General features: G+C 39.1%; 1 long non-coding RNA gene across 1 annotated transcript; it reads left to right on the forward strand.

The window, feature by feature from the left end:
• The first annotated feature begins 4,266 nt into the window (after nt 1-4,266).
• Nucleotides 4,267-25,357, forward strand: LOC136791388 (uncharacterized). Its single transcript, XR_010833286.1, has 4 exons — nt 4,267-4,578; nt 5,398-5,632; nt 22,320-22,395; nt 23,777-25,357. It is a non-coding gene; the product is annotated as an uncharacterized lncRNA (long non-coding RNA).
• The last annotated feature ends 2,051 nt before the right edge of the window (nt 25,358-27,408 follow it).

A 27,408-nucleotide genomic window follows, 5' to 3' on the forward strand; every position in this document is an offset into this window, starting at 1 on the left:
CCACCAAAATGCGAGAGCGAACTCCAGCATAAAAATACACAGTCGGCACAACCTCTGTTTGCAAGTCAGCCACTCTGTGCTACACAACATGGCTATCCTTATGTATTTTGTCAATCTAATGTCAATTTTGTCAATCTTTGGAAACACATAGAAAGTCTCTGTAGTAGAGAGATTTAATCTACCTATGACACTTTCACAGTTATCTGTTCAGGTTAATCTTGGGAGGCTGGTAATAGATACAGGATGTTAGATCAATTCTTTCTGTACTCCGATGGTAAAATAAAAAATGGTGATCTGAAACTCAGATAAGCAAGGAATCATGAGGGCTTGATTCCTCTTCTCTAAGCCTTGTACTAACATGTATGAACTGTCTAAGACTTGTACTAACACGTAGGAAACAGCAAGATGTGTGTCCTAAAGGTCACGTCTTTGGGAGCTGTTTATATATATTTTAGATCATATTTCATGGTAGATGGAGGTGCATGTTTATATGCTGAAGCGAACAAATAGAAATGTGTGTGCCAATTGGCAATTCTGAAGTTTTCCAAGTTTGAACAACATAATTTCTGATCTAGTATAAGGTAAGTTTGGTGAAAGATTCAGTTGAATCTGGTCTGGTCATGCACATGTATTGTACCAGAGTTAGCCACTCTCTGCATGCGCTGTCTTAATGTTTGGATCTTTTCTTTGGATGTCTTGTCACCTTTGTCTCTCTCAACCCCAGATCATGCCCAGCCTGCAGATCCTAGTGCCTCTGCTTGCTTTGTTTGCAGGCTTTCATTTTCCAGAACTACCACTGAAAGACTAAATGGTGGTGGTTTTTTTTTTTTTTTTAATTTTATTTTATTTTTAGCAGATTTTTCTAGCAGAGTTGAGGTTTGAAAGAAAACAAAACAGGAATTTGGATGTGGTTGTGCTGTGTGACTCCTTGGGAAACATGCTTTGGCAGATAGCTGTGTGGAATTGCTCCTAGGAGGGCTGTATATAAAAGACTTATATAGTACTCCTGAGCAGACCTGATTTCCAGATCAAGGTTTGACCCATAACAGACAATAATTGTTATTGCTTTAAGGCAGTGGAATACAAGCTGGAATTTATATAATAACATCCTTTGTACAGGAAAATATGCAAAAGAAATTCTACATATTCAAAAAAAGGAAAATTGAAAAGTGGATCTTTATTTGGTTTCTGAATGTTTGTGTGTGTGTGTGAGCAGTTTGCCATGTTCAAGTCCAGGTTTATGCTAAAATATTTTCAGATCAGCACTGTTAGGGTAATGTAGCATAATTTCCAGTAATTTGGAAACTGACCTTCCAGTGTGTTTGAAATACCACTGTGGGACAAAGATATTAAAATCTTGTCTTCCTGTGTCATGGATGCTTCGTGCTCAGGATATGGTTCTCACAGAGGCTGGAGCATTATTTTCCATACCCTTTCCCCCCCATTTAGCTTCTAGCTACTTAGACAAAATTGAGTAAAGAAGCCTTTACCTGAGAACCTTTTTACTGGCTGCCATGCTTTTAAAGCTTTAAAAGCTTTTGCTGAAAAGGTGCCTATTTTCTTATCACTTTTTTTTTTTTTTTTTCTCGAGAAAAAGGGCATCATTTGAAGTTCCTTTTTGGCAGCTGTATTTCATCATGATACATTATGTCAGGGCACATCAGTCACATGAGATTTTATGAGAAAAAAACATACCCTTTTTAGATGCCCCTCTCTGCAGCCCCCTTCAAAACATAGTGTTTTTTCAAGAAACTCTTCAACTATCAACAGCATTATGATACTTGAAACATCGTGGGTGTAATGGCTTCATCTTACTCAATTATATAAATGCTACTTAAAGAAGAAATGTAGAATGTAATGTGGTGAATTTAGTCATTCTAAAAAAAAATTGACCATTTTCACCTTTTACTGATGTTTACTTTTCAGCGCTGGGGAAGGGCTTCTTCTCTTCTGTAACCAGACTAATCCTGTGTCGTCCCTTATTTTACCATAAAATGAGAAACATTCTGAATTCAAATGAAAATGAGATACCTTGATGAAAGTGGGCTTCAGGTGTCGCACACTAAGCATTGTACGTTTCTATTTGCTCTGATCCTCTAGCACACATAAGATTTCACCTCTTCACCTTTGAACAAGATTGCACTAACTTTGATCTTTTCAATTTTGTTCAACTCCAGGGAAGGAGCAGCTACTTGAAACATGTTATCATTTAGATGTTCAGAGGTTCTTTTTTTTTTTTTTTAAAAAAAAAAAGAAATAATAAAAAAAAAGAAATTGAAAGCTGCACCAAGAAGTAAAAGCTGTAGATTTTTAACTTGAGCATTAGCTTTTGTAGCTAGCATGTTATGCTTTAACAGCAAAAGCTCTCTGTATATGTAGAACAAAATAATTTGTTCTATGTGTAGAATAAAACAACAAAAAATGCAGGTTTTTAAAGCAAACAGAATTATTAAACATGTAAACATTTATCCACAGTAGTGTTATGGTTATCCTTTCCCAGGTCAAAGCATAAGCTTTGTGTTCCTGCTTCTTTCCTTATGGCCTCAGTCTGTTATTTGAGCTTCTGTACTACTGTGATATTAATTCATGATACTGACAGTTAATCTATTTTTATAACTGTTATTATCTGAGCAAAATAACAAACTAGGTTCTTCATTTTCTCTTCAAGTCTGAGAACATATAACAGTGGGAGCAAAGTTAAAGTATGATATTTTCAAGAACTCACATGGTTTAGCAATAGTTCTTGTAATGATTGTCACTGTGTGTCAGTATAGTAGCTCTTTTTCTTTTCCTATTACAAGCCACATTTTTCACCTAATTACTTGAAAATGCAAATTAAAGGCCCCATTTCAAACTCCCGTTCGCTTTCTGAAGAGCAAAGTGCCTGTAAGGTCCAGGAAGTTTCATTGACGTTCATATGTTAAAGATGACCAAAAGCTTGCATTTTTGGCCATTTGCTCCTTTTTCTTCTTATCTGGTTTGTTCAGACTTGCGTTGTTTCATCCCATGTCTTCTCTGCTGAGGCTGCAGTCGTTTAGGGGTGTTCACTGTAAGGAGCTTTTTGTGCCCATTGTACCAGTCAGTTGTCAGATCTTTTTGCTTTATTTTGAAGTTGATTTTGCACAATCGTGCAAACAGGGACAGTTTCCATCTTCTAGGATGTGCTGCTTGTTGAATTCCCTTCCATTGACAAGCTGTTGGAGACAAGTTAATGCCACGTTAATTTACTTTAACATCTGATTCTTCCTGTCTATTCTAAGGGTTGCTTAGACAACAGATCATCTCCTAAATGGTATCTTGTAAAAGGTCTAAAGTCCATTTTAGACCTTTAGTGAGCAATTACTCACTATTGATTTCTGGGGGCAAATACGACAAGGTGAAGTTAGAGTTGGCTCCTGTTATGTTGCCCAGGTGCTCAGTGCTGCAGTGCCTGGCCAAAAATCATCTGCAAGTGAGACCCAGACTATCACTGGCAGGTCTCAGGGCTGAGAAAATCCTCTCATATCTCATTGTCTGCTGGCTGCAGCTCCAGGTTCTGTCAGTGGGTATAGGAACGAGCTGTTTGTAGTGTCCTTCTAGAAGGCTGCAGTGGGGAAGCACCCTCTGGAAGCACTGGCATTCCCCTGGCACTCCAGCAATGAGCACTGGTGATAAAGGCTCATAATTTTGTGGTGGTTTTGAGGTAGATGTCTCTGTCCAGGTTCAATGGGCATCATTCTACTCTACAGAAATAGTATTCAGCTTTGTTTCCATTTCCTTAATTTTTCCAGAAAACTGCAAAAACAATTTTTCAGTCAAAACTGCAAGAGACACTTAGAAAAAAGATTACTCATAACAACATGACTTTTTTTTTTTTTTAAGTAATACATTGTAATACTAATTGTGCTAGGTATACGCAGGATAGTATATAGGGCAATATCTGTCTTAAAGCCACTATTACCTAGATTTTTTTTTAATAGGAGTTGGTAGTTAAAAGCTGTCCTTATTGTACTGAGGAAGTAAAATCCACACTTGTTAGGCTCTTATTTCATCCTCTTTCCTCTAGCCTCACCTTTTTGGCCCTACTAACTTTCATGTCCATAATGAACTCCATTTAGCTTCCCTGCAGTAGGACCTTGTCTTTGTTAATCACTGACCCAGCGACATGAAGCTGCATAGGAGAGCAGATTTTTTTTTACTGAATTTTCTGTACTTCCTTCAGCAGTTGTAACTTCTAAGAAACTGCAGAACAAACAAGTATAAAAGATCAGGTAGATGGCCTGAAAAAGTAATGTTTAAAAGATGTCTCATTCATCATACTCAGTTTTCTGCTAGCTGCTGACTGCAGACTGACAGATGAAATCTTAGAAGGAGTTAATGAGATTAGGTCTTTGGCGATTGATTGCTCGATGCTGTCTTCTCATTCAGTGATGTCAGTCTTTTTTTTTCTTTTTACTTCTTCTCAGCAACTGCCTATGAACTTCTCATGGAGATCAGCTGGGACCTTGCAGCAGAAATCTCATTTAAAACAACTGGAAATGACTTCACCTTGGCCCACGTCTCAGAGTAACAGCCATGTCCTCCTCCTCCAGCCCTGCTGTGAGTCAAAGGCATTTTCTGGGCCGTTACTTTTCTGTGCCAAATGACCTCGAGCAGCTTACTGCCACCCTGTCTTTGCTTGGCTCAGCATGCACATCTCTCTTGCTCTTTATAAACACACACACGTACTCTCCTTAGAAATGTACCCTTTTCTTAAAAGCTGGAGGTACCAGTCCCTCCTCAGACAATTTGATTCACACATCTTAGTTCATAAAAGCCAATAGTACTTCTGCATGCTCTTGATTGTGAGGATTTTTTCCACTTGATAAAAAAAAAAAAAAAAAAAGCTGTGTCAGATACGTGGTACTCAACTACTGGTATATTTCTTAGGACCGATTCCTTTCTGCCTGTACTTGCATAGCAAGTGCAAATTGGGTGAAAAAATAGAGCAGTAACAATTTGTACTTGCTTTGCTGGGATATAAATGGTGGGAAGCTTTGCAAAGAGGAGGAGAGTCAGCCCACCATACCTCTCAGCACAAACACAACAAAGTTGGAGAAGCCTGGCTTGGACTGGCGTTCCTCTCTGCTAATTGGGAAAGCTGAAATGCTAATAGAGTTTGTGGTCTGCTTCAGGTCAGGTGAAGGTTATCAGACTGCTGGAAACCATCAGTACTTTCCAGGGAAGTGCTGTGAGGTTCCCTAGGATGCTGCAGAGACGACATGTTTTGTTATGTGGAGAATCTCTGCTGAGGAACAAAGAGCAGGCTGAGTGGTGGTAGAGAGGCATGGGGATGGCAGCGATGTCAGGGGTGCCAATGTGCTGGAAGATGCTGTGGGGCAAAATAGCCATCTTTTGTTTCGTCTTTTTGCATGTTAGACATCATGGAGATACTCCCGTGAAATGAAGTTGCTTGGTCTTTGCCACCGGATTACCTCCCTGATCTTCAGTCTTCCAATAAAAGGCTCCACCAGCCAGCTGTTCCCTGTGTTGAGCACCAGCTTAGATTCGAGCACAATATGAAAAGAAGACAGTGTAAAATGGGGAGAAGGCAATACCGAGAGCTACACGCTTCCTAGCTGATGTGGTGGACCCACTTCTTACATTCAGTAAGGTAATGTAGTGCACGTGTAACTTAATAGCAAGTCCTGCTAAAATAAAGAGGGCTATTTGTGTGTATAAATACACATGCGTGCTAAAGTGCTCTGCTGGGCTGGGGCCAGGATGCTCAGCAGTGTGCAGGCTGAACCCTTCCAGATGTCTCTAAAGATAAAATGAAAAGAAAGCGACAGTCAGTCCTGCTTACGTGGAACCCAATCCAGCTTTTAAAAGGCTACTTTTGATAATGAGGTATTTTGTGTACTGTGGCAAGATGTAAATTATAAAACCACTAATAATAATGTAGTTCAGTCAGGGTAGCCTTGAAATTAGACCCCTAACAGAGAGGTTGCACTGCATAATGATAGTACAGTACCATTTGTTTCAACACATTTAGCACTTCAGAATGGGATTTTTTTTGTTACACACCAGATGTTCTAGTGACCCGAGCATTGACTTTAAAAGAAGACACAATAGAATAGTGTGTCAAGGTCAACAGCACAAATTAATCTATATTATTGTGCTGTCATATTATACCGTATGCCACATATTAGCAAGATCTATGGTTACGACTTTCCTTTCATGCAACAATTTTTCTGTGTGGGTGGGGGTGCTTTCAGTGTAGAGATCTTGATCTTTCCAAACCCTTAAATCCCCCTGAAAGAACTCTGATTCTTGCTTTGATAGTTTAAATTGTAAACGTAGCATCCTTACAGAGGGTGAGAAATGTGTAGGAATGTGACTGTAATCTAGCAGAACTGGCAAGAGACCGCAACACAGTGGAAAGTATATTTCTTCACTGCAAATTCAGCATTTAAAGACTTCAAAAAATGATCAGTGTACCTTGGTTGTCTGCATCTTTCTCCGGACTTAAAAATGTTGTGGGGAATAAATGAATAATCATTTCCAAACATTTGAAGTAATGGCTTACCTCAAGTAGATGCTTTTGTCTCTGTGAATCCCCCGTATCCCTCCTTTTCCCTGCCCTGTGACTTCTAAGCTATTGCTGCAAGATGGCAGGATGTCAATGCCCCCAAAATTGAACCTGTGATTTGTTTTTCTTTGATTTATGGGCTTGTAGTCAATAAACTTTATAAAGGAAAGTATCAGACTGAGCAATCAATCAAAGATAAGCAGATTCTTGTCCTTTAAAAGCATTTCACCCCAGTAAGCAAGGGCCTCATTCATCTTTTACAACCACTCTTGGAGCTTTCAGCTGAGAAAGGACTCGCTGCTGACTACAGCCAGTTCTGCTGAAAAGTCCCCTGTTGTTGCATTTGAACTGAGATTTTTAAAATTCATTGCAGCAGTATGCTTTGCTTCTGTATTATTTGTGATCTCTAAAGGGTAGATTGTTTACATGTCGTTACTAAAGGTAGATCTTCTGGCTGTGTAGTGAGGAAAATGCTTCTGTTTTTAACTGTCAGGCATGAGCTGTTGTTTTGCAAAAATAGTGTTCATTTTCTTTGTTATTTGACAAAACAAAACATAAAAAAGAGTTCCCATTTGTTCTTTTAGTAGTACGTGAATTTCCCTTTGAGTAAAGCAAATGTTATCCTGCATGTTTTGCTTCTCTGAAGCACAGATGGTGTGCATATGCAGATTGGTGATTTTCTAATCAATACAGTGACACTTGGGAATATATGTAAGTATCGTAATAATGCATTAGTCAGGAGTGATGTTGTAACACACTGAGATCATACACATAAATCTAAGACACCATGTCTAGACACCCCAGGGAAGATGGCATGCCATGGGTTAGAGCAAGCATTAAGGAAGTGCAATATTTCAAATATGATGGGAAAATAATGCAATTTGCAGACTTTAATAAAACCATTGGGGAATTAATTTCACTAAGGGTACACTCTCTCCCAAAACATCCACGTTCCTAGGTTTGCTTCATGGATAACCAGAACAAGAGACACTTTACCTGCTATCTCAGGCATAAACACAGTGCGATATCTATGAATTGTGCTGTATCTTTAATGTGCTGAATATGAAAATAATCCCTTTATAGGTAGTGCTTTAGCAGTGCAAAACTACATTATGCAAACAATGCACAGATAGCATAAACCTTGGAGATTCAGAATTTGAAGAGCTTATAAATTAATCTCATAAGTGTTGATTTGAGCATGTTCAGGGAGTGCGCTCAGCTGTAAAACTTGACCAAACTAACCTTCCCAGTTTTAATTATTAGCTTTTTGATGATCAAATATTAAAGGAAGATGTGGGATTTATGACTCATCTGCATGTATAGGTTTTCTTTCTTAGAAAATATATATCTTTAAAAGAATATTTGCAGCCTTTAGTTATTTTGTTGTTTCTGTATAGCTCTTGTCATATAATTTTAATCAGTCAACCTCTTTTTAAATATTTGCCAGTTGATAACTATTCACAAGCAAGTAATTTGCAGTACCATGCCAGGAATGTTGTGATAAAAATGTCAATTTAAACCTGGCCAAGGATGACAATCATAACTATTTCCAAGTGAGAAACTTGAGTGGAATACATAACACAATAGTACTTTTTGCTTTCTGCTCGTGAAATATGTGCTGGAACTCAAGAGGTTCCTATAGCAATAACCCTCACAGTCAAAACTCCACTTAAAATTTGGCTGCATTGGTAGCTCCATCAGCCTCATCATCTCTTGTCATGTGAAAGGCTGATAGTAGAAAATCTTTAATACATCTGAAGATTTTCAATTAAAATGCAATCAAGTCAAATGCTAGCTGTAATCAGTCCTATTAATTCTGCAGCTATAGAAATTAGTAAATGAGGGAGCTCAGGTTTTGCAAATAGTGACAAAGATGTCTGTCCTATCTGAACTCTGTTTCAGAAAATAAGTGGTGCATTCATTAGCATGGAGTAAAACCAAACATTTCAGTATTTTTCCCTCCCCTCATCACTGTTTCCCTCTCTGCTCCATAAAGACGCTGATCTATAATCCCGTGTTTGGTCAATAATATGAAGTGAAGATACTTTGAAACCAAAACCTGAAGCATGGCAGTTTTAAGTGTAAGCGGTATTTTAAAATGCATGGGAGATTGCTGGGTGAGGTAGCAGAGCTGCAAAGCCTCTGAGCAGATAGACCTGGAGATAGCCCACCTCCTTCAGAGGGTGGTAAAACACCACTTACGCTTAAGCTCTTCACAATTCAAAGTTAGGTTTCATATTTGAGGACCTTCAGGAAATCTGAACGGGCCTCAGGGCTTGTTCAGGGGTAGAAATCTCTCTGCAAAATAATAATAAGGAACGGCTTTCATGAATCTCCATGGAGATTTCTTTCCTGTGAGCATCTTCCAAGGCCTTTGCCACAGTCAGGGCAGAATGTCTGTTATTAGACCAATCCTCCTATTGTCCTCTGCCTCTTCCCATCCAGCTGATGCTACCCAACTATTATTATTATTCTTTATTATATATTCATTTGCACAGTTCTCATTATAACTGTGGAGTGTCAGTAGCACATTAATGATCATTCTTTAACCTTATTTTTGCCCTCAAGAAATGTTCTCTAGTTTCTTCCTCTTTCCTTTACCTTCCCTCACTCTGGCACTTGATCTTTGTTGACTCTCTGCTGTGTTTCTATTGGTACTTCATCCATGATGATTACTGTCATCCTTCATAATACCGTGTTCTGAAGTCCACTTGCTTTAATCACTATCACTTAAGAATGCACTAATATTTTAGTCTGGAGATGGTTTAGCTGATACCAGTTCTTTAGAAGGAAATTCTTCACGGTCAGGTTCAATACATGTAATCCTCACTATTTTCTAGAATAGGAACCAAATCCTAGATTCTTCTTTCTTACGGGAGCTACTGTAGTCCAATTTTAATATTATCTGCCCATTAGATGGATCTTTGTGGTATATGGGTCGAATACATTCTTGTTTATGGTCCTGGCTGCATCCCACCACGCTGCTCTTCAGTGGCACACTTGCACTCCTTGTCATGGAGATCTGCAGCAGAGGAAGTTTGCATAAGGCCTACCTTGTCTTCTAGTTAGGTACACACATGTGCTTTGGATCAGAAGCCTCTGTGGATCCAGTTCTCTTGCTCTTGAGGGTGTAAATGAGGGTGCTGCCCTCCAGACAAGGCTATCAGATCGGGCTCAGCTGGGGACAGGCCATGATGGGTGGTGGGAGGCTCTCAGTGCCTCCCTGCTGCATTGCCCATGCCCAGGGAGCACGTGGCCTTCACCTGATGGTCAGGGACATCATTAAAGCTGGTTGTGAAGAATATTTTGTCGTCCTGCAGGAATATCAAGCACTGGACAGAGCACTCTAACCTTGCTTGACCTTTCACCGGGCTATTTGACTAAATAGATGAATGGGAGTTTTATTGGTGTTTCTCTACCTAGATCTTTTACGTAGCAGTTGTGTCTATCTAAGTAGTCTAATGCCTCACATTCTGAAAATCAATATAGCTTTATTTTAAAAAAGCTAGAAATGTATTTTGTTGTTGTTTTAGGCCTACTATCACATCCTGTAAATAATACTGATTTTTTTTTTAGCCTGAAAAACTATCTAATTTCTGAATTGCCTTAACTCGTTAGTCAAATACAGATCTTAGGTAAGTGCAGCTATGCTTTTCATGCATTACACCTCTTTTGTCCTCCGTGTATATACAAAACTGAGGTAAATGAGTGCAGAATGGGGCCTTCTGTGCTTAAACGGCACCTAAAATTTCACTATGGATTTTTTCAGACTGGGGTTTAACTGAAAAATACATGAAAGCAAAATCATAGCAGATTGTGTATTCTCATTTTACCTCAGATAATGCAGATGTTGTGGGACAGTGATGGGAATGTCTAACATTAAGCAGGCCTTAAACGGTGTTATATGAGTTACTCTGATTAGGCTAAAAGTTAAAAATAGATTTTATGTTTCAGTCTCAGTTATAGTCTTTTCCTGGTTTCTCTCCCACACTCTTTTTAATGCTGGGAACATGAACACTGCCATCTTTGATGTTCAGAACAGAAAATTTTAAGTGAAGGTAACAAAATAATAATATTCAAGGTTAGGATCATTGCTCCATCTGTTGTCTGCTACGTTTGACACAACTAACATTATACTGCATGTGCAACTGGAAAGGACCAGGAGACCAGTGCAGTGATGTTTCTTGTGGCTGCCCGAGACATTTGTAAAGGCACTTTTCAGTATAACTTCTGCCACTGATGATATTTCCTTGCCATGTGTTCCAGACTTCCGTACCAGTATTTTCTCAATTTTTATTCTGAACACATGCAAAAAATTGAGTAATGCAGTTTTCAAAACAAAATCCAATGAGACAGTATTTTAAAATACGTTCCTTATTAGCTGGCTCTATGTTAAAGTTTTAATGTAAGTCTTTAGATTGCATGGTAAATAAATGTCCATTTAATCTGTTTACGTGTAAGACATGAAATCCTCTTTTGAGTGTCTTATAGTAAGCATTTTGATGCTTCAGGTGCTGAACAGTGTATCTGGAGTCTGACTCTCTGTGGAAGAACAGATTTGATTCATACACATACACAAACTGAGATGTGATAGGGGGTTTTAAGGTTCATTTTTTTCTATGCTAGCCTTACACAAATGCAACTGAGAAAGCAATTGTTACATTTCTCTGTTGAACTGGCATGCTTGTTTGTGTATAATTACTTGCAACTAGCTTTTTAATTTTTACTGTTATTTGCCTTTCTTGGTTGGTGAGGACAAAATGTCAGATTGCTCAATTGCATTTTATGTGGGAGGAAAATAGGAGTTACAAGAAGGTCAGTCTGTGACTTTTTAAGGAAACAACACAGAGAAGCTAAGCAACTTCAGTCACTAGTTACAGAAATTCACGTATAATAATGTTTCCTGAAAATACAGCATCATCTCATGGCTTTAAATAGACTGTCTTCATGAAAAGTACATAAGCCTATTTTGTATAGAAACTAAAGAGAAAATATTCATTTCTTCTTGTCAAGGGAACGTCCATAAGAATTTGTGATAGGCGTCTAAATGTGGAGGTAAGTAATAAGCAGGTATTGACTTCTATTGAGATCAGTATCGAGATTTGTTGACCCAAAGAGGTTACAATTGACTGAAGAGTGGGGCAGTAAATCTTCTTATTGACCAAAAAGCAAAAGTCAATATATGTATTATTATAAACATTTTTCTTTTGGTAGAGATAATAAGGGTGGAGTGGTTTAAGACTTTGGATTTATATGGCCATGATAGCATACAGCTTCTATTATTTAGTCAAAGGGTCTAGAATGCCTGTTTTGTGCGTTGCTGTTTTTTTTTGTTTGTTTGTTTTGTTTTACAATTATTTATTTTTAATACAGCTTCACCAATCATGCCAAAACAGTAAAGTCTGCATCAACTTTCACATCATAAACCCTTATTCTCATTGTTTTATAACTCAGCCATAAAGATTATTTTCAGATTGAAATTTGGCCTGCAAGCTCTTTGCCTAAGAATCACTTTTTTCCCTGGAAGGGTGAAAGGAATAAAGAAGATCTATTGAACTATTTATTGAATTTTAGAGGAGCAAAAAAGGACGTGTTGTGATTTTTATATAATTCAAAATTTAGAATATATTCTTTATTGAATACTATTTTCTGCATAAAGCAAAGATTTACTTGACTAGAAAGGAGGAGACTGCAAATATTCTTTCAGTGCTTTCAAACACTTGTGAATATTAATCCAAGCTTTATATGGTAAACAAGTATTTTTATGATTCTTATTTTTTAGTCCATTCAATTGTGGTCTGGTGAGTGCATTATATGTTGGGTTATTGCTTGGAAAAATAAAGAGGCAGAGCACAGAAGAAAACAGAAATCCATCCAGCTCAAAATATTAAACCTATTAATTAAAATCATGTATAAAACATAGAGTGTCTGAAGAAATAAGTGTTGAATTACTAGTTTGTAACATTTATATCTGTTAAGATCTTGGCTGCCAGTAGAAACAATCCTTCAGCACCTCTGAAAGTCTCTAACAAAAGCCGTCTCTAGTTTTGTACTGCAGAAACCATCTGCCTCCTGCCTTCTTTCACAAGACCCTCTTACATTTCTTTAGGATTCACGAGCTTCAGCTAGATTAGGGCACTTTGCTGAATCTCTTTAGCAGCCCAGGCTACAATAAACACATCAAGAATATTCTCTGCTCTTTGCACTGGCTTGCTGTGAAATGTCAGAAGAAACCCAAGCCCGCATTCCTCGCAGCCCTTGGTAGTGGGTGCAGTGCAGAAGCAGCCCTAGGGATGGCTCCTGGAGCAGAGCGGCATGGTTTGTGCCAAGAGCGGAGCTGCCTTCTGCACAGGGCAGAGAGGGACAATGACCTCGTCCAGAGCCTCGGCCCAAGTTCTGCTCTGCTCCCTGCTGAGAATTTCTTTTCCAAAGTAAGCATTTCCCTGGGGGCGTGTTGGGTTTTAAGAAAGAGCAGCATCTCATGATGTTTTGCCACCTTCTTGCAGTTGTTTCTGTCTATCGACTATAAGAAGTTCAAATCGGTTTCCATTTTCACTCCATTACAAAGGCTGTTGATTAAAATCCTACATAGCCACAAAGGGTCCACCAATGTATTCAAACCTACTGAAACTTCATCCATTTCTGTTCATAAGACAGTTTCCACCTTTCCTGTATGAATATGCACAAGTTAACGTCTGCCTGTTGGTACCGATGTGGTAATGGTGGCAGTTACTGCTAAAGATCATTAGATGGAAATAAAGGATCTCAACTATGTTAATTGGTGGAAAACATTTCAATTCAGTAGGAACAGGTCTGATGATATCAAATGAAGCTTTAATACATCAAGCTTTCACATTGTCACATTCTGGGTTGTAACTCCTTGGGGAGAAGCAGATTTTTATTCTCATAAATTTTGTATTTTTGTATCAGAAAATCAGCTGCTTTTTGGTCTATAAACAGTCTAAATGACTTCCTTATGTCTGCTGGTGTCCATGTAAAACATGTTTATAGCAAGTGAGCTGTAAACCAGCTTTGTGAAGTAAATGGGAAAATCTATTTATGATGGCATACGTTCTCCAAAACTAAAGCAGAATAACTCCACTTCTTCTGAATGAGATATGCCTTTTAAAATATTATAGAAAATAAGCACGATATTAACAGATAATAATAAAAATATCTGTTGAATGGCTAAACAGTGGGTCGAATGTCCCATCTGAAAAGCAGCTTCTTTTCGAGTATGAAAATAACATTTCTGTGGCTTTTCCCAGGAGTACAACATGACCTGCTTTGGGCATAATGAGCTGTTTTTTGTTTACAGCACAAGGTAGCGTGGTATCGGAGTAGTGCGGTACAGAGTCTGGCTTTTAGAGCAAATGTGCAAAGATGGGTCTGTATGGGATTTATTAATTAGGTGTTCACAAACTTAGCCAGATCATGATTGTTTTGATCATAATTTGCTCTTTCTGAACTTTCACTGTTCAAAAAGAGCTTTCCTTAAGCTAAAGGTGTGCTTCTCTTACCACTGTCTGCCAGAGTGTGATTAATAGTAAAATAATGTTGTCAGACAAACTTAAACTGGTAAAGTAACTTACTTTTTAAAAAAAGAGATGAGAATAGTGGGTTGCGTGGGTGAAAAATCTTTCCAGCATCACAAGGTTTGTAAGCCCAAAGGACGTTTTTATTATAGTCAGTGGGGGATGTTAGAAAAATGAGAAGTTGAAGAGCCAAAATGTGATTCTAGCTGATTCTTGATCTTGCAGGGGGAGGCTGTGCTTTTTGATTTCTTCCACGAAAGCAGAGTGCACACCTGTGGTATTACATAAAACATTGCATAATTATAAGACTAATGCCCTGAGCTTTCTCCCTCCAGTGCTGGCCCAGGCCACCTTTAACGAAGGACAGAGTTGTGGTGGCCTTTGCTCAGGTCTGCCTCTGTGACCTGCAGGTGTTCCTGTCCATACTTGTTGCCCTTGATGTATATTTTCTGGCATTGCTCTTATTTTTATTTTCTGGGGGAAAAATTAATGATGTTCCATTAAAACAAGTTCACCAGTCAGGCCAGGTTGTTCTCTTTTCTTCCCTCCCACACTTGCAGCCTTATTGTATTTAATAGCAAAGTTCACGGCTTTCCTCTCTCTGCTCCTTGCCACTCAGAGGTATTTAAAAGAGGATTTTAAATGTCTATTTTTTGTGTTTAATCCTTGATCCCCTCTGCCCCCTGCCCAAGCTCACTTATTCGCTAGAAATAGCAACCTCAGTCCACATTTTGCAGCTCTGGTAGTAGTAATTTTGTCTTTTGCTTTTGGAGTATAAATGATTGTTCAATTCAGACATTCAAAATTAAAGTGAAGTTGCCAGTGGAAACGGGTGACTCATTATACAATGACTGAGGACAAATAAAAAGGTGCCTGCGTATAATAATCAGAAGATATTGACTTTTGTTGAGGTCAGAATCACAATTTATTAACCCAAGAGGTAAATATTGACTGAAACTTTGAGCAGCTTTTTTTTCTTCTTCTTCTTTTCCTTGTAGCCCAGAGAAGACAGTAGAGGATTGACTAAATAACTCCATCTGCCTGCACAGTGAGATGGAGACTTCTGCACTTGCTTGCAGTTTTGTGCTCGTCTTTTCTTCTGGATCTTCCAAGGGCAAAGAGATTTATAGCGTATTTTAGAGGAATATTTAAATCGTGCTTATTTCTGTTTTGTCATTGATTCTGCTCCTGACACGCCACAGCCCTTCTCCTGAAGGAGGTTTGGCTTCTGAAGGCTTCTTCAGGTGCTCCAGCCCCAGCCTGAGTGGCTGTCTGCATCTTTTTCTTCCCCAGCCAGTTCCTGACCATTCTGAGCCTGTTCTGTGCTGGAAGCACGCTGGTATGGCAGCAGTCCTGTGCCAAGGCCACTCCTTGTGCCACTGACACCTTCTCGCTCTGCCAGCTGCACAGCTGCTGCTTCGTATGGCTAAAATGAGCACCCAGAACTGCTATTCTGCTGCCTTTGTTGGAAAGCAAGGCTTGACAGGTTTCCCCCATCTTTGACTTCTCCATCCTGCTGAGGGACTGTAACATAGACTACATCCTCAGATGGAAATCATCTCCATCCTCCTCCCTTCTCTTTTCTCAATCTTGAATTTTGCTTGATAATTTGTGTTTTGTTTTGTTTTGTTTTTTTCTCTCTCGATGTCCTCATTGCCTACTGCCCTGTTTCTTTGCTCCTGCATCCTCCTCAGAGGAAGGCCATTTCTTGCTCAGAGCTTGATTTCTATGAGGCAATGCAAGGCAGGATTGGGTTTCCATACATGTTTAAACATTACAAAATAACTCCAGTGAGTTTTTAGCAGGTGAGAGCTTCTTAGTGAGAATTGGAAATGTGCTTTGAAAGCAATTTCTGAACCTACTGAAAAATCAATCTGTGAATAAGGAACTGCAAAGTATTAGTATCAAATTGTTATATATGAGAGCAAGATCTTAATTCAGATTTACCTGTGGATTTCTAAGAAAGCTTCCAGTGGAGGTGTGGGCACCTGTATAACAAACTTAAGCCTACTGAAAATAAATTTTTCCTTGTTATCACTGCAGAGCCTAGAACAAACCCACAGACCTCCGAGCACCCATGAATTGCGGGCTGGAAACCGCTGCCACCAGGTGGATTAATGCTCTGTGAGCTCTGGGAGGATCTTTCCTGCTGAAGCTCATGTTATGGCTTCTCTGAGCTGAGCAACCTGGCCCGAATGGTGACATTGACTGATTTAAGCATTTTAATCACTTTGTAGAGTTAGAGGCTTAACTATAGATGTTGCTTCTTGGAGACTCCAAGTCTGTACAGAATACTTCCCACTGACTGACTTGTTTCTGGTGTAATGGAGCCTGCTTGACCTGATCCAGAGACACCCATTACCTTCACAGATGAGGCCCATAAAACACTTCTGGACTCAGACCAAAGTAAAAGGGCCAAGGGAAATGGATTTAAAAGCCTTAGCGCATCTCCCAATGGACTCAGCAGTCCACATTACAAAATTTATATGCATAGCTTTAAATAGTTGGCAACTTTAGGAAGCAGAGCAAAGAGCAAAGTAGAGCTACTTTAGCTGATTATTTACGAGGACCTTTTGTCTCAGATGCTTCTGTAAAGAAAATCTTGCCCATTCAGTAGTTCAAATCATTACATGCTAAAGCTAAAATAAGCTGTTCCTTGCTCTAAACGAGGATCACACATTCACTGCCTATTTAGCAAGCACACTTTCTATGTTTTTAAATTTAAATGATTTGTCTCCCTTTATTTCCCAGTGCTCAGATGAAGACTCTTTCAGTCCCCAGACTCTGCTACCGCTCAGTTGCCCTCTGAGTATTTTGTACGAAAGGTCATGGTCTCACAATACTGACTCCTCACAGAGTTCAACTGGCTCTCTTTTGTAGGATAAAGCCATTCCCCATCTCCACAGCAAGGGAGATCCCCTGGCAGCAAAACAAATGTGGTTAGTTATGTGTGGCATGAACCTCTGCTGCACTGGGAGCTGAGCTCCAGATAACATGTAATGGCAGCGTATATAGAATTACAAGGCTAACCCATCAGCCCCTCTCAAGAAATTTAACTATGAAATGTTTTATTTTGCCTAGGGAAAGTCTATATGGGTCTATCATCTAGTTTCCAGCAAGGTCCAGCACTTCCCCCTCTCCCGTTGCTTGGTAGGATGAATGCCATATAAAGAGGTCAAAAAGACTACTAGTGTCATGCCATAAATCAGGGGTTCAGCTTAGATGAGAGCCCAAAAGGCTCCTGCTCATCTGGTGTAAAGTGACTTGTTCTGCTGCAGTCAACAGAGATCTGACAGCAGTGGATTTGCCCCAAGAGCTTCTGAATTCCCACTTTAGATTTATCTCTCTGGTATTTCAGATGCCACTTTCTCTGCTGTCAATGGGGGAGATTTTATTAATATCCCTCTAATAAATGTTTTTCAACTACAGCTTCATAGGGTATCCATGCTGCTCCCCTGCCCACAGATAATATATTACATATATGTGATTATAAAAATACCAGTAGCCAATTTAGTTTAATTTAAATTTAGATTTTGCCCTAAACAAATACTGATGTGCCCTGTATATTTTTACTGCCAGATCATGATTTACTAACTCCATTTTGGGGGTTAAAGAGAGCATGACCTTGCTCCATATTAATATTTAAAGATTACCTTGCACATGAAATCAGATGCTGACACAAGTCTCACAGGACTAAGAGGTTTTTAATCTTTTGCAGAAGCAGTGCCATTTGAAATATGTATTACTACATTCAGAGCAGAGCATGTAACAAATGTCCCACTAGCAGGCATCAGAGACTGCAAATTTCATTCAGTGCAATCTGCTCCACAAATATCAACTTTTTTCTAGAAGGGAAATTGCAATGCCACAAAGGCCGATGCTTGACATCACAGCAAAGGCCAGCAGCATAATCTCAGACATTGCAGTAAAAAGGGTTTGCCATCCTGTCCTAAATGCAGGAGCCATTTAGTGCCCTTTTCAAAGCAATACATAGATTTTACTCTTTCAAAAAGGTGAAAGTTTACTTACATTTCTGTATAAATGCAATGTAGAGCAGTTTAGGAACCATGTGATTTTTGATTTTTACAAGTGCACGAGCCTAAAATACAAAAAAAATAACCAACCTCCTGATTATTTTTTAATAGAGTTAGTTAAAAAGAAAACTAGCCCTCTTTTAATAGAAATCGCAAGCAGTTATTATTTAACATAAATGACTAATTTTGAGATATTTTTAGACATTGCTGCCTTCTTAAAAATTAAAACACTCAAGCTTAGCTAAATGATTCTGTGATTCTTAATCTATCAATATTTTAATTAATTTCTGTCCACTATACCTAAGCCTCAGACAAAAATATGAAGTGGCAAGCTGTAGACGAGATTAATTTCTCATTGCGTTTTGGGAGCACTCAGTTTGTATGAAATTGACATAGATGAGGTCTGATTACAATAGTTCCTGTATTTTGACAGCATCGTGGAGGTATTATGGGATTCGAGAAGGACAAGAGAATGGCTTTTCCATTCTCCTTCAAGGTGGGGGACAGAGAGTACAGTTTGATGTTGAGAATGTTTCTGCTCCTGGTCTCGTGTCCTGTTTCTGCTAGGTAATTGCAGCAGATGTCCAGCTGAATGATGCCTCTAGGAGCTTGCTGTAGTGCTACCAGAAAGCAGTGGTGTAGTTTGGAGGTAGCCAAAACCTTACGCTGATGTGCAAGTGTTTGAGTTTAGAGGAATCTAGCCCCGAGGAGTTTGGGAGCCTGTGAAGATGACCCTGCACATTCTTTTTGAAATCACTCCTATATTTACTCAGAAGTTTATATGCGGTTACAGTAGACATTAAAAGTAAAAAGAGCTAGACCTGTTGTTTTGGAGTTACGGAGGCTGTGCTGAAGGATTTGGTGCAAGGAGGTTAAGGTAGTCCCGCCTTGGGCATGCAGAGCTGCTTGACATGGAGCACTTACTGCTCCCAGCTGACCGCCCTCATGGCATTGGCCAGGCTCTTGAAGGTAGGATCGTCATAAGCTAGCCCTTGCCTGGCAATTTTCAAAGCAGGGTACATCATCTTTGTTCCCTTTACAACCTCTAAGGTTGTCATCTTCATTTTTCCTCAGCGTGGCCTCCCCTAACCCCTCTTTCTGCCCTCTGTTGCCTCCCTCAGCAGGATGAGAAGCAGATGCCACAGAAATGCACACACCTTCTAATTGAGTTAGAACATAAAAGAGAACAGTAAAAATTGCACAGAGACATTTGCTTTAAGTGCCTTCCAAATATTTGGTGTTAGTTCAACGCTGTTGGTGATCAGCTAACCCATTTTCTTCTAAATCTGGTTATATTCTCAGATTTTTTTTTTTGAGACAAAACCTATTAAACGTTTGTTGGTCACCATAAACACAATTGGATCTATTATTTTATCCTAAATTAGTGTTTCTCTCGACATGACTTACAACATCATACTGATAAGTCTCAAAACAGATTTTCAGTGAGTCACGAGCATACCAGGATGACACGATTCCCTTTACAGAAATAACAACTACAGACGCATTAAAATATAGACAGAATTTGAGAATCTGAAGTTCTTTGCAAAATCTGCAATACTTTTATTATCAACATTACTGATAGTGCAAATGGGACTGAATCAACTGATAAATGTTCTGTCTGGTCCAATGAATTCACTTACTGTTTATGATCCCTTTAGTCACATTTTTAACTGTTTTGTCATTCCCATTAAATCTCCCTAAATATTCTTGCTGGTTCAGTGCTCTCGACCAGGAAGCTTGTGAGTTCATGAGGATTTGTACATGATCATGAATGATTCATGAAGTGAGCTTAGAAAACTAAGTTTAACATCTTATTCAATTCTGAGGAAAAAAGAGCATCTTCTCCCATACTCATAGCAACTTGGCTAAGGAGGAAGTGTCTCAATGTCTCATTTTAAACACTGAAATTCAGAGCATCTGTTGCCTTTCCAGCTAAACCTCATATCTACTAAGAAGCAAGAGGAAGTGTTTTAATTTGCTGCCGTAGACAGGCTAAAAACAATGGAATTTTGTTTCTTGTTTCGCTATTGCATGTTACCACATACCTGGCAACATGGCATGGCCCAGCTTTCGGTGTACAGCTGCCAGACAGTATCTGGCTATGTTGACATTTCTCCCTCACATTTAATCACATGTAGTGTTTTTCTCTAAAAGCTACATGTGAAATCAATTGGTCTTGTTTTAAATTGTTTATGGTTGATTCTGCAGCAGCATTTCTATATCTTTCTTAGGACAAGAGAAGGCCTATAAACGGGAGTGTTAGGGGCTGGTGCCTTTACTTCTTTCTCTCTCTTGACCTCTTTGTGCTCTGTAATCCTGCCTGGCAGACAGAAATATTGTATTCTTTACTACTTCATTTCTAATGTATACATATGGCATTCGTATTCTGGGAACTTACCGTGCTGTTTCCCTGCTGTGCATATTCCGTACAGATGATGTTTGAGTCTTGGTTTTTGCATCAGTGAAATGGGGATAATTGTGTCTCTTTGATGTACTGATAAAAGTGCTTTGTGAAAGCTAAATATTTCTTTGTGGAACATGCAATAGTGTGTTTGGAAGATCTGTATAGCAAGGGATAGAAGGAGGACAGAGGCATGGATCTGATGTGAAAAAATCAAGACAAAACAGAGGAGGAAGACCATGGCTATTCCCTTGCTGTTCTTTGTCTCCTAGCTCTGCAAGAGGACGAGGATTTTTCCTCTTCCTTTGCAGAATGAAAAGAAGAGATGCCTGCTGAGAGAATAAAACACAATAAACATGAGCATACTACGGTGAAATATATATTTTGCTTGTACAATAGAAATTTTGATCCAGAGCTATAAAAAGTTGAAATGCAACCCATAAATTAAAATCAATTCAAATACTTTTGTTACTAAACCTCCGGGTGTTTTTTTTTGTTTTGTTTTGTGTTGTTGTTGTTGTGCTTTGTATTTTTTAAGCTGGAAATTTTTTGATCTCGTGGTTAAGAGCATTCTAAGATGTCCCCTAGGACTCTGATTTTAAACTGGTCTTTCATTAATTGCAGTTTCTCTGGCTGTTTGTTAGGCCATTGCCATGCTGTGTTAAGGTCTTGATGCTTTTATCTAGCCCTCCCCTATTCTCTGTTTGTTCTTCAGTGAGGATGAGAGGAACCCTTACAGTATGCAAATATATAATGCTTTCTGTGCTTCTTTCTTTAGAGACATAAAAGGATTTTTTAAAAAGGCAAGTTGAATATAAGGCAATAAAGACGTAAATCTTCAGAAGCAGGCAAGCTACACTCCCTTTGCACTTCACAAATGAAGCATGGTTTTTGCAAAGAAAGAGTTTGTTAGGAGAACCACAGAAAGCAGAATTTCCATAATGATTTGCAAGAAAAAAATCTGTAACACATGGCACCGTATTTCCTTCAGAACTGCAATCCCCTTGGGACCAAATTCTTTACTACTTAATCACTGCAGTAATTAGAGATGATGTTGGCAAGTGTTCATTGAACGTTGTGTCATTTTACATCTTAAAACATTTTGGCATTACTTTCCATTTCCTTTATTCAGTGTATTCTGGCCCATCCACTGGATGATTAGGCACAGCTGGCCTTTTCTTTGGTACCAGGTCAGTTTTGCAATTAAGAACTGTGTTGGTCTGCACTAATAAAAACAGGGACTAAATTGTTCTATTTATGGCTTATGTGTTAATTTTCCACCGAACATTTTTTACAACGGCTCGGACACGAGCAACATGACGTGAAATAAATCTTCAAGCGAAACAGAGAATCCAGCCACAAAAAAATGGCCTTGTCCTGCAAAGAGACTCCAAATGTGGAAAACAGCAGTAGCAAATTGTGAATAAACATCAGTCTGAATGAGGCAGAGCTCCACAGATGCAGAATAACACTGCAGCATCGGACGTGTGTGCGAGAGTCCCCGGTGATGCTGCCCTGCTGCTCAGGGCTGTGGGGAGCGCTGGCAGCGAGTGGATGCTGAGCCCCGCTGCACCCCAGGCCCTGCGAGCAGCATCCCTGTAGTGCTGCTCCTTCTCCTTCCCACTGCCCAGCATACACCTGACCAAAGTGATGTTGGATGAGGAGAAAGAGAAAAAGAAAAGGATGCTTCATCCCCCAGATCTGTCATTTAAAAATCTGTTGGTGAGGTTGTGAGGTGGGTTGGTTTTGGCTTTAGTAATAAGGTTAAAAGGTGGTGGTCTGGCTTTTCTGCATTTCAGCTCTGTGCCTGTAGCTGCGACTTCAGAAAAGTAGACAAGAGCCTTCTCACAGAAGATCATAACAGCTGAAAACTGGGTATGTGAGTACCATTCTCTTTCCTAAAATCCAAGTATCATTAACAGCTTTAAACAACTTACCAAAGCAGCAGGGCACAGTGGAAGATCCCTTCACTATTTGTTTGGGTTTAGTCTATCCTTTTACTCTTTAGATCTTACATTAATGTTTTGAAAAACAGAGATGATGCGGGACATTTTTAAATCGCATTTTTAAATAGCCTTTGATGAAGGGCTGGAGCCTTCCAAAGGTTAGATGTGGAGGGTGCAGCCACAGCATGGCTGTCATTGATGCTTCTCCCTGACCCTGCGCAGCTGAGCATCCTTCCAGCCAGGTACACCATCGAACCCCACTGAGGTGTCCCTCACACCTTGTTTGGCTCTTGACCAGGGAACAGTTCCTAGTTTCCTCTGCCAGTCTCATTTCCTACAGACTGAAACGGAGAAGCTGTAGAATTTAAAGTTCAACTTAAATGACAATTTGTGGAACTAATGACCTTTAATAGGACAAGGTGGTGGATTATAATGTCTTTTTAAATGCTTCCAGAGTAGAAAAACACACAGTAAAAATTATATGACAAAAATTTAAAAAAAAAAAAAAAAGGAAAAGAAAACAAACTTAGTAACACAAGCAAACAGTAACAGCCATTATGCTTTTAAATTATCTCTCCACAGCCTGCAAATCTTTGCTTTGACTCATGCATACTGTGCATCTAGCAAAGGGAGAAGTAATATTTTTTTTATCACTCAATTATAATTGATATACTATTATATCATTTTAAAATGTACAAAAGCTGAAAAGTACACGCAAGAAAAAAAAAAAGAGCAGTATGTAAAGTGCAATAGAACTTTACAAAATGCTATTTCCTACACCCTCTTTCCCCCTCATACACATCTGTATGGAGAATTGAACTGTGCTATTATGGGCTTGAAAACCGTGTGTATATATTTCTATATCTGTCTGTCTATCTGTCTATTTTTAGACACATTAATGTGGCAGACCAGGATCCAAAGAGGTAGTTGTGGCATAGCACACATGCTCTGCAAGGCACTAAAACTCTTAGAACTTCATGGCGGGCAGATGTGTTTGGGAGTTTCTATCCACATGTATATACACGACTGCTGACCATGCCATGTGTGGCAAAATTACACAAACTGACGCTACTGGTGGCTAAGACGCAATGGTAGCACTGTGGTGATACTGACCGGTGTGTGTCAGTGCACAGATGCTACAAGAAAGGAAAAAGGTTTTATTTTTAAATTTATTTTTTTAGAACCCGTATCCGGGAACTGTAAAACACAAATTCTTTTTCATATAGAAAGACTATGAAACTTTGAGGACCTGAAATCTGAGACAAGCTGTAACAATAATTCTAAAATTAACCTGGCACTGTATGGTCTAGGAGCAGACAAGAAGTCTTAATGAAAATTGGTAGTGCGTAATAGCTCAAAACTGATTGAAGGAAATTGCCGCTCCTTTTAATTCTGCTTACAAGCCTTTTCTGCAATCTCAATTATATTTCAGAGGTAAGTGACGGTGTCTATTCTTTCTGCAATTAATCCATATATTTGGTTTGCATGGTGTTTGGGAAGTCCACTGAGATCCAGAATTAATGAGATAGTGGTATTTCCAGAATAAAGCGAGTTCTGTGAAACTTCTGAGAAAATTCGGGCATAAGGCTGATCTCTTGCTGCTATGATACAGATACCTGTCTGTGTATTAGTGGCCTGATATGCTAGGGGACAGGTGCTGGAATTGTTTGAAACTGAAATTTAGATTGCATTTGGCAGTTTGTTTCCTTTCTCCAACACCAGTTCTTAAAATTCCAGAGCTGTGGGTAATCAGCAAATGTGCATGAAAAAAACATTATTTATGATTTTATTTTCTACCCTAAAACAAATCTGATTTTTATTTTTTCTTTCATTTTAGAGTCTGTCACACATATAAGTCTTCCAAATGATGATGCTAGTTTTGTGCTGAAAGTTGTCTCTCTCCGTCTTTGTTACATTTATAACATATGTTATAACGATAACAAAAAGAAGTATATTTTGAAGGATTTTCTGTAGGCAATTTGGATTTTGGACATCTCAAGCCATCTTTCCGTTGTAACTGGTCTAATTACTGTTTCCTAGATTCTCAAACGTCTAAACAAACCTAAGTATAGTTGAACATTTTAAATGTTACTTCCTTTGCTCTTTTTCCAATGTAAATGCTCCTAAATAATCATGGGACAGTAGGAATTACGTGGTGCACCTTAATCAGAACACTGAACACTTTGTGAGGGGCTGCAGGGCCAGATTCCTTGGCTACTGTGGGTGGGAGCACAGCCAAACCAGAAGTTACCAAATCTAGTGGCAAAGGTATAGTATAGTCAGGTTTCTTTATCCGACTTTGTCTTGTGTCTGGTTTCCATTGCTTTTAATGTTTTTAGATCCATTTATTGGGTTAAACAACACAAGGTTGTGCCTGTTCCCACTCCTCAGCTTCTCCGAGGTGACTGGATCTCCTATCGTTTAAAAAAAGCCTTTAAAAAGTGTAAGTGCAAATACTTACAGCTTAGCTCTGACCTGCACCCCCTGCCACTGCACGAACTGTACAGGAGGCAGGTTTTGCTCCAGTGTGATGTCGTAGACACAGTCCCTGTCCTGTGCAATGCCAGCAGCAGCCAGGCTCCAGCTGAATTCAGCTGCTGGACAGCCCAGGGAGAGGAGCAGACTTGCACCATCTTCGGTGCTCTGCCATGATGTGTGCTTTTATTTTATTTTTATTTTATTTTATTTTATTTATTTATTTTTTCAGTAATAATAAGGGCCTCTTTGTAACATTTGGAGGTTGAGGTAAAAAATCAGCTTGGAAAGGCAAATGGTAGAAATACAGCACGGGGATTCATTTACTTCTGACCACACCGAGCTTTCTGCTTTTAAGCTCAGAATGTAGTTTTTTTTCTCTAGCTGTGGGAAAACTAAGCAAACCAAAATGCATCCTTTCCTCATTGAAATATATGACCTATTTTCTCTCTTGAGGCTCACAGACACCCTTCTCCAGCTTCCCCCCCCCCCAAAAAAAAAAAAAAAGAATGTGTTCTGCAACAAAAGGAAATATAATTATAAGCTAGACTCTCCTTTTGGTCACTTTAAATCCACATGGTATTCTGTACACTATTCCTCGTGCTGTCAGACATACAGGAATTCTACCATGTTGCAGAAAAACTATACTCTGTAAAAATGAGCTTTACTTTTTAAGTCATGTCACAGTAAATTGCCTGTGAGTGTGTTATAAAAATTGCCATACTTCCTGCGGGAAAAGAAAAGTGCTGGAGAGGTAAGTTTCTTATCCTATTTTTTGAATTTCTATCTGTTGTTTCAGAAAAAATGAAATCTGCAAAACTTTAAATGGTTACCCATACAAGCAGTAAATTCAGAAATATTTTCTGTATTTTAAATGTGTTTTACGTGAAGTTCTAAGTTACAGCAGTGGCACAATTTCCAGATGTGGTTCACATACACACAGATTAAGGTAAACATAACAGGTTGAGCTAAAATTACCAACTAAAATTACAGTGCTTTGGATTATTCAGTGTCTTTCCTGATAAAAGCTAAAATGATATACCCTTTTACGAGGTATATCCTGAAATGTGTGCCTTTAAGTCAGGAGGTCAAGTGCAGCACAGGTGAAAATCAGTAATAATTGTGCAGCGGCTTGTGGTTATATCAGAGGTATTAATTCTACCTCCATATGTACTGTCACAAGAAGTGTCCCTCTTGTTGGGAGTCTCAGCACAGAGGTCAAGGACTCCAGATAGAGGTAGGCTGAGTTACCTTCTCGGTCTTTGATGGACCTGACTAGGTCTAGCTCTGTTACCATAGTTTCCATTTTGTTCTCTAGATGAGAAATAGAAGCCTGTTATGATCAGTCGATTGACATGGGGTCCCTGCCTGCAGTGAGGTTTAAGGGAATGAGAAGTAACTATGCAGAGGCCTGTTGTGTGTAGGTAAAAATCAATTTTTGTTCTTTATTTTTTTGCTTGCTTGTTTTTAGCCATATCCCTGTTCGCAGAAGCTTGGTGTTGTGCATTTAAGTCACCGGGTAGGTAAAGGATATCTTCAGTGCTATTTTATGAGATGCTTTGTGTAATTATTGCATAATTCAGAAACTTGGATGCTGTGTGTCCTTTAGTGGGCTTGTTGAGCTCAACCTCTCTGGCTATGGCCTGTTTTACTGGCTGTCCTATGAACATTGTTCTCTTTTCACTTTTCACTGTCCTTTCATGTACTTCCTGCACTTGCAAGTCCACTCCAAAATTTCAGAGCAGTGCTTCTTTACTGAGGCACTATGAAGTTATAAAAGCACCGGATGCAGTTAACAGTAATAGTAATACCTCTTCTGCAGAAACAATAATTGCCTTCAAATATCCTCTCCCTCTCCTTCTCCCTTACTAAAATCACTGTTCCTTCCAGCACAAGACAGGCTGTGAGAAATACAGGGACAAGCCTTTACTGTCTGTAGCTCTCCCTATTTTACTGTCAGTAGCAATTTCAGATCACTTTATTCCCATGCCGCTGTCATTCCCCCTTCTTTCGTCTCTCTGGGCAGTGGCCAGGACTTCTGAGTTAATGCAAGTGTTGTTGTGCAGAAGCAGTATTCTCTGTCACCGTTCCTTTACCTTAATAAATAGATACTATCTGCTAGAGAAGAAAAGCAGAATGTGTTTCCTTTTAATTTATTTTGTAGCCACTGTTAAATGGTAGGGAACTCATTATGTTCCAGTCAGACAGGAAGTTTTATTTACAATTCCTTACCTCAACGCAGCCATGGCAAACTATATCAGCCTTTCAATTTGCGCATTATCATTACTTCCCTACTTTCATACCCTTTCCAGAATTACACTACCACTGACCTGATGAACCCATTTTCTTTTAAAATCACTCCTATTTTATGCTTAGAGATTGCTTGGGAAAACTCAACAGCAGCAGCTATAAGAGCAGGAAAGTTTGCCATGTATAATCAAAAGGTCAGAGTCTATTTTCAGGTGCT

The sequence above is a fragment of the Anser cygnoides genome, chromosome 8 (genome assembly GCF_040182565.1).
Source record: "Anser cygnoides isolate HZ-2024a breed goose chromosome 8, Taihu_goose_T2T_genome, whole genome shotgun sequence".
Classification (NCBI taxonomy): domain Eukaryota; kingdom Metazoa; phylum Chordata; class Aves; order Anseriformes; family Anatidae; genus Anser; species Anser cygnoides.